Source organism: Anolis sagrei, chromosome X, assembly GCF_037176765.1.
Source record: "Anolis sagrei isolate rAnoSag1 chromosome X, rAnoSag1.mat, whole genome shotgun sequence".
NCBI lineage: Eukaryota > Metazoa > Chordata > Lepidosauria > Squamata > Dactyloidae > Anolis > Anolis sagrei.
Genome location: NC_090034.1, coordinates 50,686,533 through 50,704,550, shown reverse-complemented (window position 1 = coordinate 50,704,550; position 18,018 = coordinate 50,686,533). Strand labels below are relative to the sequence as shown.

At 42.0% G+C, this 18,018-nt stretch overlaps 1 protein-coding gene across 4 annotated transcripts in view; it reads right to left on the bottom strand.

Annotated features, from left to right (window-relative positions):
- GATAD2A (GATA zinc finger domain containing 2A) overlaps positions 1–18,018 on the bottom strand; it is an 85,305-nt gene that overhangs the window by 45,711 nt on the left and 21,576 nt on the right. For 3 of the 4 annotated variants that reach the window (XM_060785161.2, XM_060785164.2, XM_060785163.2), the window contains exon 1: positions 7,149–7,323. The exons of the other annotated variant lie outside the window; for it this stretch is intronic. The gene's annotated coding sequence lies outside the window, so the exon portion shown is untranslated. Of the gene's footprint in view, positions 1–7,148; positions 7,324–18,018 lie in introns of those variants that run through there. 4 annotated transcript variants of the gene reach the window in all.

Here is an 18,018-nt window from a genome sequence, read left to right as displayed (position 1 = left end):
CACAGAAAGGGACCCCCAAAGGCCACCTAGACCACAGAAAGGGTCCCCCAAAGGCCATCTAGACCACAGAAAGGGTCCCCCAAAGGCCACCTAGACCGCAGAAAGGGTCCCCCAAATGCCACCTAGACCACAGAAAGGGCCCACCAAAGGCCATCTAGACCACAGAAAGGGTCCCCCAAAGGCCCTAGACCACAGAAAGGGTCCCCCAAAAGCCATCTAGACCACAGAAAGTTTCCCTCAAAGGCCCTAGACCACACAAAGCATCCCCCAAAGGCCATCCAGATCACAGAAAGGATCCCCCAATGGCCATCTAAACAACATAAAGAGTCCCCCAAAGGCCCTATACCACATAAATGGTCACCCAAAAGTCCTAAACAACAGAAAGGGTCCCCCAAAGGCCACTCAAGATGCCAGGCAGGAAGACACGACGAAAAGCAAAAGATGTCCATCCAACAGATACTTCCAAAGAAGGATGGTCCTTCCAAATTGTAGGACTCAAAGAGACCCACAAAGGCCGTCCAGTCCAAACCCGGCCATGTAGGATACACAGCTAAAACACTTCCAAAAATGTATATCCAAAGACAGTCCTCTAGAATTGTAACATTGGAGGAAAACCCAAAGGGCATTTAGTCCAATTCCACTCTGCCACACAGAAATACACTGCTAAAACACTACCAAAAGGTACACATCCAACATCTCCAAAGAAGGAGCGTCTCCACAAAGGTAGAGTTGGAAGGGAACCCAAAGGCCATCCAGTCCAAACCCGGCTATGCAGCAACATGCAACTAACACTCCCAGAAGATGTCCACCCAAAGGAGTGTCTTTTAAAATTGTAGCATTGGAGGAGAACCCAAAGGGCATCTAGTCCAACCCCATTCTGTTAGGTAGGGAATACACATATGTAGTTTTCGAGAGGAACCCAAAGGCCATCTAATCCAAATCTAGCACCCAGAAACACAGCTAGTGCACTCCCAAATGATGCCCATCCAAAATCTCCAAAGAAGGAGCGTCTCCACAAAGGTAGGTTTGGAAGGGTACTCAAAGGCCATCCATTCTGCCAAATAGGATTACACAGCTAAAACACTCCCGAAAGTTGCCCATCCAACCTCTCCAAAGAGAGTCTCCAGAAATGAAGGGTTGGGAGGGAACCCAAGGGCCATCTAGTCCAAACTTAGCCGCCCAGAAATGCACTGCTAAAACACTCCTAAATGATGGTCGTCCAACCTCTACAAGGAAGAGGGGTCCTCCAGAATGGTAAGGTTGGAAAAGAACGCAAAGGCCATCTAGTCTGACCCCAATGTGCCCTGCAGGAATGCAGATAAAACTCTTCCAAAAGATGTCCATCAATTTCAAAGTCAGAGGGTTAGAAGGGATCCCAGAGGCCATTTGGCCCAAACCCCATTCTGCCAGGCAGGAATACACAACCAAAATACTTCCCAAAGATGCCCATCCAACCACCAGCCTCCAAGACTGTCTTTCCCATAAACAAATCACTTTTTACACTTGATATGGTCGTCCCAATGTTTAGGCAAAATCCTTGGAATGTGGATACCCAAGTTTATGTTGAGTCGGTTAGATGTCCTCTTCACTCTGAACATAGCCTTTATAGTTCACCAAACCTAAACAAGCCCCACTGCAACTGTCTTGAGTCCCTATGTCGAGAGAAATAATAATGACATAATAATAAATAATAACATCATGCACGCTGAAATGGTGTCAACTTAGACACAAACTCTAAGCAGCAAGGCTTCCAAAGATCTTCTACTGTATTGATAGCATCCTGGCTAAAAAAGAAACTCACTTGGTTCCTCACAGGAAGACAGAAGCGAAAGTAAAACCAATGCAAGATTTCAGGCAACCTAAAGACTTTTTTCCTTAGCCTACAGCTATACTGTATCTAAGCAAAAGCAACATCCAGAGGGACCCCAAAGGCCATCTAGTCCAGATCAATGGAGGTCATAGTCGACTCCATTCCGCTTTGGTCAGGCCTCACCTGGAATAACCCTGGGCCCAGTTCTGCCCAAAGCAACTTTTCAAACTTTAGGATTCTATGGTTCTCTCAGTTTTCAGGCTTTCAGAGAAAACCACCAATGAAGGTTCACCTTAGGGTTGCCCATAAGATGGACTGAAATTATATGGCAGCGCTACGGCGTCACGTAAACAAGAGTGGAAGGCTCAAATCCAATACTCCATCCATCACATCTTGGAATACAAAAAGGTGCACTTTCAAAGCAAACAGGTTGACACTAACCAACTTGCCATTTGATGGGGCAAACATTAGCCAGAGCCCATCAGAAGGATGTGAAGGGCCTTAAAAAGCCCATTTATCCTGTTTGTTGTTGCCAAGCAGGACACGAAGGCAACAGGTCTTTTGGGACAAGATACATGGAAGATGAAAACCTTGCTTTGCCTTATCAGCCTTTTGCTCAGGCTTATCAGCCCAGGCAGCTGGGATGGGACTAATAATAATAATAATAATAATAATAATAATAACTACTATCATTATTATGCATCCTGCTTTCCTTCCTTAAGTGCAACTCAACAATAACAACTATTACAATCATATTATTAAATTACTATACATCCTGCTTTTCTTTCTTAAGTGAGACTCAGGACCAAAGCAAGATATAAATATAATAATGATAATAACGACAACTACTACTACTATATATACTGCTTTCATCTCATAAACAAGACTCAAACAATAATACTCTGTACACATAATAAAAGTGAAAATATGTGTGCATGTCTGGAGACAAACTCCTGTCTCCACAAACAGCTATAGCTCCTACTATTCAGGAGACACCAATGGCCCTCCCTCCAATGACATTGCAAGTTATAGTGAGCACCATGAACATGTCCAAGACCCTTGCTAATGTCCTCCACCAACACTATACTGCCCTCCACCCATTTGGGGACCATTTCATTTAGATTTCATGTGTTTCCTCCTCCACAGACATCCCAGTGTTTCTTACACTCTCAATTGCTGTGGAATTTGCATGACCCTGTCCACTGCCTCTCCCATGACTCTTTCCAATTCTTTTCTATGGCACACAACAAACACAGGAATTGATCAGCAACTGAACATACTAGAGAGGTCTGGGAGGAATTCACTATGATTTATTGGAGTTGTAGGTACTGGGATGTATAGTTCACCTGCAATCAGTGAGCACTCTGAACCCCACCAATGATGGACCTGGAACTAACTTGGCACACAGATTCCACCATGACCAACAAAAAATAATGGAGGTCATTGGAGGGATTGATGGGATTTGTAGTTCACCTACATCCCGAGAGCACTGTAAACCGAAACAATTTTGGATCTGGACCAAACTTGTCATGCATACCAGATATGCCCAAATTTGAATACTGGTGAGTTTTGAGGTAAATTGGCCTGGACATTTTGGACTTGTAGGTACTGGGATTTATAGTTCACCTGCAATCAAAGAGCACTCTGAACTCCACCAAAGATGAAATTGGACCCAACTTGGGAAACAAACCAGCAAACAATACTGGAGGATCCTTCTTTTTTTTCTTAAGCAAGACTCAAAAGAGAGACGAAAAGTGCTTCAGAGACCAAAGCAGGATGTAAATATAATAATGATAATAACGACTATAATTACCGGTATATATCCTGCTCTCCTCTCTTAAACGAGACCCAAAGCAGGAAACGACGACAGCAATAATAAAGTAGATTTTTTAAAAAGTTACATTGACTTTAACTTTTGCAAGCCACTCTAAGTCCCAGACCAGAAAGAGTCTGGTATATATGTGTCTCTAACACTGTGGGATTAAACCTAGGAAATTGTGGGAGTTATAGTTTTACTAGGCCTTTGTCTTCTCTGTCCAAAAGGGCTTCACCAAACTACAGCACCCAGGCTCCTATAGCATTGAGCCACAGGAGTTAAAGTGGTGTCAAACTGTACAGTACAGACACATGTCAGGCATGTAAATAATAACTAATGATAACTCTTATTCCATGTCAATGGTAACACAAGATGATTATGAGAACAGTAATAATAGTTTATTATTATTATTATTATTATTATTATTATTATTATTATTATACTAAGTAAATCCAAACAGGGTTTGTTTTTGGAGAGGTAAAGCGGCATAGAAATAATAATAATAATAATAATAATAATAATAATAATATGTGGAAGGACATGTGCAAATCACAGAGTCCCCATGACCAGCAAAAAATACCGGGGGAGTTGTAGTTCACCTACATCCAAAGAGCACTGTGAACCCAAATACCGATGGCGCCAGACCAACTTGGCACGCATACCTGATATGCCAAAATTTGATTACTAGAGGGGTTTGGGAGGAAGCGACTTCCCTTTCTGGGAGTTGTAGTTCACCCTCAACCAGAGAAATTGTGACTTCCATTGATAATGGACCTGGACCGAACTTGGCACACAGAACCCCTCATGACTAACTTAACCTACTGGAGAGGTTTGAGGGAACTGACTCATCATAGTGGGAGTTGTAGTTCACCCTACAGCCAGAGAGCACACTGAACCCCACCCATGATGCCTCTAGAGCAAACTTCTCCAGCATAACAAACTAAGTACTAGTGGAGTTTTTTGGGGTTAACCTGCCATGATGTGAGTTGTAGTTCACTCACAACCTTATGTAATTCATAAAATTTTAAAAATTGACTTTTTCAAATAACCCAGGCAATGCCAGGTACCAAAGTTAGCAAATAAATAAATACAAACAGAGAGAAAAATAACAACGAGAAAACACAAAGACCAATAAATAACTCAGTGGGGAACAGTATATTGAAAAGCACTTGTTAAAGTGGTGTCAACATACAATCTTGGAAGGGAAAGAGTGGTGAAACTGGGGGGGGAAAAGGTGGTCAACTCTCACACCCTGGCTTTCGGAAGCCATAATAATGCATGGAAGAGGTGTCTCTATGGGGAAAGGAAGAGATTCGGGGCCCATATCGGATTTGATCCGGCTGCCAAGTAGGTCAAATGACAAGGAAAAAAGGCACCTACTGTTTCCCCCTTTTCAAAACCCAGAGACTGAGCCAAAGTTAAGTGAAAACATCCCAAATACGACAATTAAAGAAAAAAGACAAGAAAGGGAAAAGCCGGAAATGAATGGCTAGATTTTTTTTCTCCTTCTGAACAGGGAGGGAGCATGTGATGAAGGAAGAGGAAGGAAGCAAGCAAGCCATTCAAACTATGAGAAACAATCATACAGCCCGGAAAACTCACAGCAAACTAACAATCCTTTTTACGAAAAACAAACACAGAAGCCGGTCGGTGCTTCTCTGGAGGCCTCTGGACCCCCCAAAACAGAATGGCTTTGCAACAAGTTTCTTTTGTGAGGTTTAATATATATATTATATATACATTGTCGAGGGAGAGAAGGTCCCGCTTCCTTCCCTTTCATCCTCCATTATGACAAGTATAATCCACTTTTCATGGAATCGAGACAGACAGCAATGGGGAAGTGGGAAAGATCCTTTTCGAAAGCCATTGAACTTGCAGAAAATATCCATTTCAATCTCGCCAGTAAAATACAAGACAAAACTCAATCCAGAGATCTAATGTCGGCCAAAAGGATTTCCAGATAACACTCCTCAAACCAGAAATATATAGATAGTAAAGGTAAAGGTTTCCCCTTGACATTAAGTCTAGTCGTGTCCAACTCTGGGGTGGTGGTGCTCATCTCAATTTCTAAGCCGAAGAGCCGGCGTCGTCCGTAGACACCTCCAAAGTCATGTGGCCAACATGGCTGCATGGAGTGTCGTTACCTTCCTGTCAGAGCAGTACCTATTGATCTACTCATATTTGCATGTTTCTGAGCTGCTAGGTTGGCAGAAGCTAGTTTGAATCTGGGGAGCTCACCTCGCTCCCCAGATTCAAACTGCCAACCTTTCAGTCAGCAAGTTCAGCAGCGGTTTAACCCACTGCACCACCAGGGGCTCCATAAACACATGCGTGCACACACACACACGCATGCATATAACACATATACACACACACACACATACACACACACATACAGTACAGTCTTGTTTATCCAACATAAACAGGCCACCAGAACGTTGGATAAGCGAAAATGTTGGATAATAAGGAGGGATTAAGGAAAATCTTATTAAACGTCAAATTATGTTATGATTTTACAAATTACGCACCAAAAACATCATGTTTTACAACAAATTGACAGAAAGGGCAGTTCAATACACGGTAACATTATGTAGTAATTACTGTACTAATGAATTTAGCACCAAAACATTGCAATGTATTGAAAAACCTGTGGATCCGGGCAGGAGGCAGACTGTGTTGGATAATAAAGAATGCTGGATGAGCGAAGGTTGGATAAGCGAGACAATACTATACACCCACATATATGAGTCTAGTTTGGAGAGTGTTATCTGGAAATCCTTTTGGCCTACATTAGATATATATCTCACACACACACACACACACACATATATATATATATACACATACATACATACACACAAACATGCCACAAATATATAACCCTTTTTTGGCATATAATACTGATTATTTCTAAAGATCCGCACATTCCTACCAACTTAATTCTGAATTACGACTGTATTTTTGGAATTGCTACTATGATGGTGATTATTAGTAGTATAAATCTGAATTATTACTATGATGATTATTATTACTATAATTCTGAATTACTACTACTATGATTATTATTTTTTACAAAAAAGCAAAGTTAACAGTGAATTATTACTATGAATTATTAGTAGTATAAATCTGAATTACTACTATGATTATTATTATTACTATAATTCTGAATTACTACAAAAAAGCAAAGTTTATAGTGAATTATTACTATGATTATTAATATTATTATTTAAATAATAAACAGACTCACAATTCTGAATTATTATTATTGGGGATTTATTATTTTCTAGGGAAAAAAACTTTTTTTGTCCAAGGAGGCCCCAATTTTAAAAAACAATGCCCTTTAAGATGGACTTTTGGACCTTTCTCCTTAGGATGGACATGAATTCAGAGTCTTTAGGAAATGGGAAAAGATCTATGTCTATCTTTTGGGGGAGAAGGAACACACACACACACATATAATATATATACATTTTTCCCAACCCAACTTCTATGGGGAAAAAACTTTGAAAGAGATGCACCCACCAAAGTCCACACTTGGGGAAGATCCTTTTCTCTTCTCTCTCCCCCAAAAAGGCAAGCTTCTTCTCCTTCTTTTTCTCTCTCCTTTCCTTCCTTCCTTCTTTCCTTCCTCTCTAATCCGGCCGCCCCCTCCTTTCTCCAAATGCGCCTCTTACACATGGAGTCGGCGCATGCGCACAAAGGGAGGGGGCTTTTTCCCAACCCTCCCCTTCCTCTGGCTGCCCCTCCTCCCTTAAGCCCCGCCCATTTCCACTCCAAGCCAACACTAATTCGATTTGCCTTTGCCAAAGCCTCTCTCTTCCCAAGCCTGTGCGTAAAATGCACTCCCAGAAGGCAATCAAAAGAGTTGGGAAGGTGGTTGTTGTTGTTGTTTTCTTATTGATTTCTTTCCTTCTGGGGCCCAAGAAACCCAAAAGAATGGGAAAGGGGGTTTCTGATGATTTCTCTGCACCCCCCAAAAAAGAAGGAAGAGAGTGCGAATGGAGGACAAGCTTTTGCTGTGTGTAAATGATGGAGAAAACTTTTGACAGAAGAGTCCTAGAGTTGGGAAGAGACAGACCCCCAAGGGCTACACAACACAAGCCCATTCCACCATTCTGCAACTGAGCACATCATGGAATTGGAAGAGGCATCCAGATCAACCTAAGTCGGCTATACAGGAATTAGTTGATTTAGTTGGAAGAAACCACCCAGACCCATTCCGTCATAAAGGAATCGATCAATTCACTACAATCCTAGAGTTGGAAGAGACCCCCAAAGGCCATCCAGACCCATTCCGTCATAAAGGAATCGATCAATTCACTACAATCCTAGAGTTGGAAGAGACCCCCAAACGCCATCGGACCCATTCCGTCATAAAGGAATTGATCAATTGACTACAATCTTAGAGTTGGAAGAGACCCCCCCCCCAAAGGATATCCAGACCCATTCCGCCATAAAGGAATCGATCAATTCACTACAATCCTAGAGTTGGAAGAGACCCCCAAAGGCCATCCAGACCCATTCCGTCATAAAGGAATCCATCAATTCACTACAATCCTAGAGTTGGAAGAGACCCCCCCCCCCCCAAAGGATATCCAGACCCATTCCGCCATAAAGGAATCGATCAATTCACTACAATCCTAGAGTTGGAAGAGACCCCCAAAGGCCATCCAGACCCATTCCGTCATAAAGGAATCGATCAATTCACTACAATCCTAGAGTTGGAAGAGACCCCCAAAGGCCATCGGACCCATTCCGTCATAAAGGAATTGATCAATTGACTACAATCTTAGAGTTGGAAGAGACCCCCCCCCCCAAAGGATATCCAGACCCATTCCGCCATAAAGGAATCGATCAATTCACTACAATCCTAGAGTTGGAAGAGACCCCCAAAGGCCATCCAGACCCATTCCGTCATAAAGGAATCCATCAATTCACTACAATCCTAGAGTTGGAAGAGACCCCCAAAGGCCATTGGACCCATTCCGTCATAAAGGAATTGATCAATTGACTACAATCTTAGAGTTGGAAGAGACCCCCCCCCCCAAAGGATATCCAGACCCATTCCGCCATAAAGGAATCGATCAATTCACTACAATCCTAGAGTTGGAAGAGACCCCCAAAGGCCATCGGACCCATTCCGTCATAAAGGAATTGATCAATTGACTACAATCTTAGAGTTGGAAGAGACCCCCCCCCCAAAGGATATCCAGACCCATTCTGCCATAAAGGAATCGATCAATTCACTACAATCCTAGAGTTGGAAGAGACCCCCAAAGGCCATCGGACCCATTCCATCATAAAGGAATCGATCAATTGACTACAATCTTAGAGTTGGAAGAGACCCCAAAGGATATCCAGACCCATTCTGTCATAAAGGAATTGATCAATTCACTACAATCTTAAAAGTTGCAAAAGACCCCCAAACGCCATCCGGTCCCATTCCATCATAAACTCACTATATCCTAGTTGGAAGAGACCCCAAAGGATATCCAAATCCATTCCGTCCTAAAGGAATTAATCAATTCACTACAATTCTAGAGTTGGAAGAGATCCCCAAAGGCCATCCAGTCCTATTCCATCATAAAGGAATCCATCAATTCACTACAATTCTAGAGTTGGAAGAGGCCCCCAAAGGCCATCTGGCCCCATTCCGTCATAAAGGAATTGATCAATTCACTATATCCTAGTTGGAAGAGACCCAAAGGGATATCCGGTCCCATTCCATCATAAAGGAATCGATCAATTCACTACATCCTAGTTGGAAGAGACCCCAAAGGATATCCAGACTCATTCTGTCATAAAGGAATTGATTAATTCACTACAATCTTAGAGTTGCAAGAGACCCCAAAAGGCCATCCGGTCTCATTCCATCATAACGGAATTGATCAATTCACTATATCCTAGTTGGAAGAGACCTCAAAGGATATACAGACCCATTCTGTCAAAAAGGAATTGATCCATTCACTACAATCCTAGTTGGAAGAGATCCCCAAAGGCCATCCGGTCCCATTCCGTCATCAAGGAATTGATCAATACACTACAATCCTAGAGTTGGAAGAGACCCCCAAAGGCCATCCAGACCCATTCCATCATAAAGGAATCCATCAATTAACTACAATCCTAGAGTTGGAAGAAACCCCAAAGGCCATCTGGTCCCATTCTGTCATAAAGGAATTGATCAGTTCACTATATACTAGTTGGAAGAGACCCCAAAGGATATCCAAACTCATTCCATCATAAAGGAATCGATCAATTCACTATATCCCTATAGTTAAGTGGTTCCCAACCTGTGCTCTACTGACCACCAGTGGTTCACAAGAACTAAAATATGGTCCGCAGACTCACTGTTGCTACTACAGATAATAACACTTGTCTTGGTGTCTTCGTTTTTAGGCCTGTTCCTGGGGTTATTTGGTGCTGATTCCGAAAATTGCATTGGATAGACCACATCAGCTCCATATCATTAAATATAGTTTTCTGTGGGTGAGCAGATGGAGACTACTGGATGACATATGTTCTGTATCAAAAACTAGAGCTGATGTGGTCTATTCAATGCAATTTTTTGAATCAGCACCACAAATAATCAAATCGAAACTAAAGTTGACCAAAAACTGACTCGTTTTGTCCAAGTGGTCCCTGGTCAAAAAAAGATTGAGAACCACTACTATATTTGGAAGAGACCCCAAAGGCCACCCAGACCCATTCCGTCACAAAGGAATTGATCAATTCACTACAGTCCTAGACTTGGAAGAGACCACCAAAGGCCATCTAGTCCCATTCCATCATAAAGGAATTGATCCATTCACTACAATCCTACAGTTAGAAGAGACCCCAAAGGCCATCCAGACCCATTCCATCATAAAGGAGTTGATTAATTCACTACAGTCCTACAATTGGAAGAGACCCCCAAAGGCCATCCAGTCCAACTCCTTCTGCCATGATGATATAATCCAAGAACTACTGACAGATGCCCATCCAGAATCTGTTTCAAAACTTTCAGGATTCCATGACACTCTGGAAAAGTTCTGAAAGTTTAGGTGGAATCCCCTTTCCTGCCATTTGAATCCATTGCTCTATATATCAAAGTATCCAGACTAGAAGACAGGTCTTCCTCTTTCTCAATGGGACTGTCTTTCAAATATTTAAACATGGCTCTCATTGCAACCTTCTCTTCTCCAAGAGTAGCATCCCCTGCTCCTTAAGCCCTTCCTATACGGCTTCCAGATCTTTCGTTTCAACAGGCCTTAGTTTCCAATCCAGCTCAAAGGGCCCTCTTAGAGAAGGTATACTCAGAGGGGGCTTCCTCTAAAACATAACCAAAAGCACCCAATATTTGTTGGTTGTCTCCCATCCATATACAGGTGGAACCTGATGCCTTCAGGGCATGCGAACCCGTCACAAAGTTGCCTTGTTTCCCTTACTTTCTTCCTCCTCTTTCAAATATTGTAGTCTTTCCTTCTTAAGTCAGATCATGTCCTGCAACAAAACAGGAGCTTTTTTGTTGAGTTTCAGAGCCAGAGAAGCAAATGGCGAAAAAAAAAAGAATGGCCTGCTCCAGGGCAGCGTGCTTGTTCTATCAATGTTTAACATTTACACAAATGCTCAGCCACTGCCAGAAGGGACAGAGAGTTTCATCTATGCCGACGATCATGCCATCACCGCCCAAGCAGAGAGCTTTGAAATGGTTGAACAGAAGCTCTCTGAAGCTTCAGGTGCTCTTACTGCCTATGACAGGGGAAAACAGCTGATTCCTAATCCATCTAAAATGCAGATGTTTGCTTTTCATCTTAAGAACAGACAGGATTATAGTATTTACATTCCGCCCTTCTCATCCCGCAGGGGACTCAGGGCAGATTACAATGCACATATACATGGCAAACATTCAATGCCAATTGGACATACAACATATATTGACAGACACAGAGGCAATTTAACATTTCAGTTTTTCCGGCTTCATGAGGGTATGCTCAATTCCAGCCACAGGGGGAGCTGCCACTTTACTGTCCACTTGCGACACCGAGTCCTTGAAGCAGTACTTCCTCATTCTTATGCACACTGGAAGGTTTTATGGTTTCATAAATTAGTTAAATTAGCCTCCCCACATAAAGCGGTACCTAAATTTCCTACTTGACAGACGCAACTGTCTTTCAGGCTGCATAGGTCAACAGCAAGCTAAAGATGGGAGCTCATTCTGACCCGGGCTGGCTTCGAACTCATGACCTTTTGGTCAGTAATGATTTAATACAGCTGGCTACTAACTCGCTGCGCCACAGCCCGGTCCCAGGATTACCTAGGAAGGAATCTCACTGGAGCATTGCAGCACACCCAAATACCTGGGAGTTACTCTGGACTTTGCTCTGACTTACAAGAAGCACTGCTTGAATATCAAGAAAACAGTGGGTGCTAGAAATAATATTATATGAAAGCTGACTGGCACAACCTGGGGATCACAACCAGACACAGTGAAGACATCTACCCTTGCACTTTACTACTCTGCTGCTGAGTATAGAATACATTTCACCACGTTAAAACAGTGGATGTGGCTCTCAATGAGACATGCTGCATTATCGCAGGATGCCTATACCCAGGCATGTAGCCGGGGGGGGGGGGGGGCCTTGAGGGGCTTCAGCCCCCCCCCCCCCCCCAATTCTCATGGTGGTGCCCGAGTAGGCCTTGCTGGTACATTAATTAAACTGTTATGTTTATTCATATCATGATCTGATCACCATGCTCAATATATCCCATATGCATAGGGGTATTGGGGTAATGATACAAAAGGTTTGCTAGGGAAGACCCTCTTTCACTCAAACTCGCCCCCCCCCCCCGAATCAAACTCAACCCCTCCCAAATCAAAATCCTGGCTACGGGCCTGCCTGCACCCAATATTGCTGGAGAAATTATACTGTTTAGCCGGCATTGCACCACCTGACATCTGTCAGGAAGTAGCAGCCAGTAATGAAAGGGCCAAGGCATTGACATCTCTGGCCCATCCTCTGTTCTGATATCACCCAGCATGCCAAAACTGTAAATCAAGGAATGGCTTCCTAAGATCTACAGAGACACTCGCAGGAACACCTCAGCAAGCGAGAGTCCAAAAGTGGCAGGCTGAAACCACTAAAATGCATGCCCACCTCGCAAAATAGTTTTCCGCAAATAAAGCCAGGCTCCCTCAAAGCAGGGCTAACAAATTATGCTAATTGTATTGTGCTCCTGCCACAAATCATTGCCTACAAATGTTGTTGTTCTGATTTCAGAACAAAAATGGTGCCCATCAAACACCTTAGTGGAGCGCTAATTTGAAGAAGACGGCAGAGAAAGGTTTTCCCTTTAGGTTACGGCGAAGGATGGCAAGGACAGAAATAGCATGGATTACATCACCTGCTTTCCTGAATATTAATGTGTCCAAGCACACAGAGGCAGGCCCCACCGATGGAAAGGGCAATTCCTGTTCCAAGAAAAGACACGTATGGCAATCTGGTGGGAAGGATCTCTGAAAGGCCAAATGCATCTCCAGCATCTCCCAAAGTGGCTGAAATGTGGTGAAAACGCCAAAAGAGGATGGAGGAAGATTTAGACATTTATCTTCCTTTCAATGAAATGTTACCCTTAAGCAAACTCATGGCTTTTGGGGGGAGTAATTTGGTCCTTTCCAGATGCTTTACGGTCCAACTCCCATCATCCCCAGACTTGTTAACAGATTATGAGAAATCTAGTCTCAAAAAGTTTGGGATGGAAACAGGTTGCCTGCACCTTCTCTTAGTATCCATTGCTTGAAATGCATAGGACCAGAAGTGTTTTGGATTTGGCAATAGATATGAGTTATCTTTGGATTATGATGATGATGATAATAATAATAATAATTTAATAATAATAATTTAACATAATTTAAATAATTTAAAGATAATTTAAATATTATCTTATTTAAAAAATGTCTTATTTAAAGATAATTTAAAGATCGAACTGCAAAGACTCTGGCACAAACCAGTAAAGGTGGTCCCAGTGGTGATCGGCACACTGGGTGCAGTGCCTAAAGACCTTGGCCTGCACTTAAACACAATCGGCGCTGACAAGATTACCATATGTCAGCCGCTCAAGGCCACCCTACTGGGATCTGCACGCATTATTTGCCGATACATCACACAGTCCTAGACACTTGGGAAGTGTCCGATGTGTGATCCAATACAACAGCCTGCAGAGTGACCTTGGACCTTGTTTGCTGTGGACTCATCTTGTTGTGTTTCAAATAATAATAATAATAGTAGTAGTAGTAGTAGTAGTAATATAATAATAATAATAATAATAATGATAATAACTTTATTTATAACCCACTCAGAGGGGTCAAACTACAACTTATGATATAGTCCAATATATTATATAATACTAATAACGTAATATCTTGGTGGTGTATTATAGATATATATTATGGTATAATAATATAATACAATAGAATAAAATATAGTAATTGCATATTACATATTACATGTAACATTACTAATAATATTGCAGGATAGTGGTATAGTACAATATAGTAATATATAATACCAATATTGTGCTGTGCTAATAATATATAGTATATATTATATAGTCTCTCCATGAGTTCTCCCTATAATTAGTTTTACCCCTTTATCTCACCCAGAGCTTTTAAATCATTTTATGTACATGCGGCCCCCTCCTTGTCCTTATTTTCAGTTTTTATGTTCTATGTATATTGTTTATATGCTTTGATGTTTATACTTTAATGTTATGTTGCTTATTTTATTGTAATTTTGTATTTTTTTTTGTATTGTAATCTGTAAGCTGCTCTGTGTCCCCTTGGGGGAGATGGTGGCAGGGTATAAATAAAGATTATTATTATTATTATTATTACTATTATATTGATCATAATATTATAATTGAATATAATATAATGCTACTACTACTAATAATACAATACAATATAATATCGATATCCATATAACGAACAAAAAATGAAAATGTGTATGTGTGTATGTGGCTGGGGTGCCCACTTCCACAGACAGGCTCCCACTTCCACAAACCGCTTTAACCCACAGTGCTGAGGAGCCACCAAAAGCCCTCCCTCCAATGACATTTCAGGTTATAGCGAGCGCCATGAACATGTAGTCCAACCCCTGCCAATGTCCTCCCCAAACACCATACTGCCCACCACCCAAGTGAAGGCTTTCATACGGGGACAATTTCATCCTAGATTTTGTGTTTTTCCTCCACCACAGACATCCCAGTGTTTCTTCCCCCTCCACTGGTGTGGAATTTGCATGCATCTCCCATAACCCTTTCCTATTCTTTCTTATGGTGCACAGCAAAAAGAGAGGACAAGACTGCAACTGAACAAACTGGAGGGATTTGGGGGACCGACTCAACTTGACGGAAGTTGTAATTCACCCTGCATCAAGACAGAGCACTGTGACCCCCCAAAACCATGACCAAAGAAAAACACGGGAAAGGTTTGGGCGGAATTCACTTTGATTTATAGCCGTTGTAGGTACTGGGATTTATAGTTCACCTGCAATCAAAGAGAGCTCTGGGCCCCACCAACGATGGCCCTGGACCTCACTTGGCACACAGAACCACCATGACCAACCAAAAATACCAGAGGACCTTCATTTCTGGAATTTGTAGTTCACTTACATCCAGAGACACTGTGACCTCCACTGATGAGGGATCTGGATCAAACTTGGCACACAGAACCCCTATGACCAACTGGACCTACTGGAGGGATTTGAGGGGACTGACCCACCATGGTGGGAGCTGTAGTTTATCCTGCAGCCTCTTAGCCTTCAGGAGAGTAAAGACTTGGCTCGGGGAGCAGGCTTTTGAAAACTAATGCAGTGCAATAACTCTAAAGTGGAATAATGTGCAATTTGACTACAGAATGGCCTTAGACTCTGATCCATGGATGGCGTGTTTTCAACACTGGAATGTATTCGATTATGTTTAATTTGTATTCATTTAATCCAATTTATTTTAAGTTGATATTGTATGTTTTAAGGCACTATATTAGTGCCACTTGTAAGCCGCCTTGAGTCCCCTTTGGGGAACAGAAAGATGGGATATAAATAAGGTAAAAAGGTAAAGGTAGTCCCCTGACATTAAGTCCAGTCATGTCTGACTCTGGGGTGTGGTGCTCATCTCCATTTCTAAGCCGAAGAGCTAGCGTTGTCCGTAGACACCTCCAAGGTCATGTGGCCGGCATGACTGCATGGAGCACCCTTACCTTCCCGCCGGAGCGGTACCTATTGATCTACTCACATTTGCATGTTTTTGAACTGCTAGGTTGGCAGAAGCTAGGGCTGACAGCGGAAGCTCACGCCGCTCCCCGGAATCGAACCTGCGACCTTTCGATCAACAAGCTCAGCAGCTCAGTGCTTTAACCCACTGCACCACCGGGGGCTCCACATAAATAAGGTACATAACTAAATAAGAGAGCACACTGAACCCCACCAATGCATCTTGGGGTTAACCTCGCATTATGTGAGTTGTAGTTCACCCACAACCTTATGAACTTTGTAAAATAAAAAAAAATGGCTTTTTCAAATTACCTGGGCAATGCTGGATACCCAAGCTAGCAGAATAATAATATTGTAATATAACACTAATATATTAACTTTAATTCTCCTGATAATATATAAACCTAATATTGTGCTATGCTAATAATGTATATACATATAATATTGATAATGTTATAATGTAATACAATATAATATTAATAATACAACATAATATTTAATAACAATGTAATATACTAAAAGTAATATATTAAATATAATTACTACTGATAATATATAATAATATATACTGATGTAGGTAAAGGTTGTCCCCTGACATTAAGTCCAGTCATGTCTGACTCTGGGGTGTGGTGCTCATCTCCATTTCTATTTCGAAGAGCCGGCATTGTCCATAGACACCTCCAAGGTCATGTGGCCGGCATGACTGCATGGAGCGCTGTTACCTTCCCACTGGAGCGGTACCTATTGATTTACTCACATTTGCATGTTTTCGAACTGCTAGATTGGCAGAAGCTAGGGCTGACAGCGGAAGCTCACGCCGCTCCCTGGAATCGAACCTGTGACATTTCGGTCAACAAGCTCAGCACCTCAGCACTTTAACCCACTGCGCCACCGAGGGCTCATATGTACTGATATACTGTTTTATTATTGTTTTATTTTATTGCAGATCAAAAGACAACCTGGCAAATTGGCACTACCTAAAAGAATCCCAACCTTATGTGACTGTGGCGCAGAACAGACAACTCCACATGTGTATGCTTGTCCACTATGCCCTGCCTCATATACAGAGGAAGAATTGTTGGAGGCTACAGACAATGCCATTGCCGTTGCCCGTTTTTGGTCAAAAGATATTTAGCCACCTGCGCTCCTTCTATTTTTATGGGTTTTATATTAATTTATGCAATGCTTTTGATACGAAATAAATAAATAAAATTATTGTATATTTGTATATCTTAAGTTGTAATGCTTTGGATTGTGAGTCGCTTTGAGTCTCCATATGAAGAGATAAAGCGGGATATAACTCAATCAAACAAAACAATGCAAAGTCACACAAAGAGCTCAGAAGGTCAGTATATGCACAATATAATCTGTATACAGCATACCATCAGACAGCAATGCGTTACTATCCTAGGTGGAGAACCTAGTATTTTGGCCTTCCAGATAAGGGATGCCCAACCTGCAGCCATAACTAAACTTACTACACTATTGCTCATGCCTCATCCTCCCTGCCTCTCTTCGTTTACATTTTTGCATCTGTGCATCCCACACTCCATGTGACTTTTTCAAAACATTGGAGACACTGGTGCACACAGTAGAGTGAAGGCCAACCCATCCGTCTCCATTTCGTGGCTTAAAAGTTGCCCGTCTTTGGGGAATTAGCACTCCTGGCTATAAAATGGAGGAGGGGTTGCCCGAAAGGACACCGAAGGGAAACTGCTTAGCATAACCAGTTCGCAGGGCTGCTGAGCCAGCAGAAAAGATGGCAGAGTGAGTGGCAAGAAGAGAAGGCATGAGGATGAATAAATAGCCCTATGGGCATGAGAGATTCAAGGGAAAAGTTGCAGGTGAACTATAAATACCAGCAACTACAACTCCCAAATGACAAAATCATTTTTTTAAGTGAAGAACATTCATTGGGTTGTTAGGTGTCTTGTGTCCAAATTTGGTGTCAATTCGTCCAGTGTGTGTTCTGTTAATCCCACAAACAAACATTACATTTTTATTTATATAGATTATTATTATTATTATTATTATTATTATTAATGGAGGGCGATAGGGAGAAAGAGGAGGAAGGTGCATCAAGCCAACCCAGACCGGGATCACCTTCTACCTGAAAAACGATGTCCTCACTGTGGAAGAACATG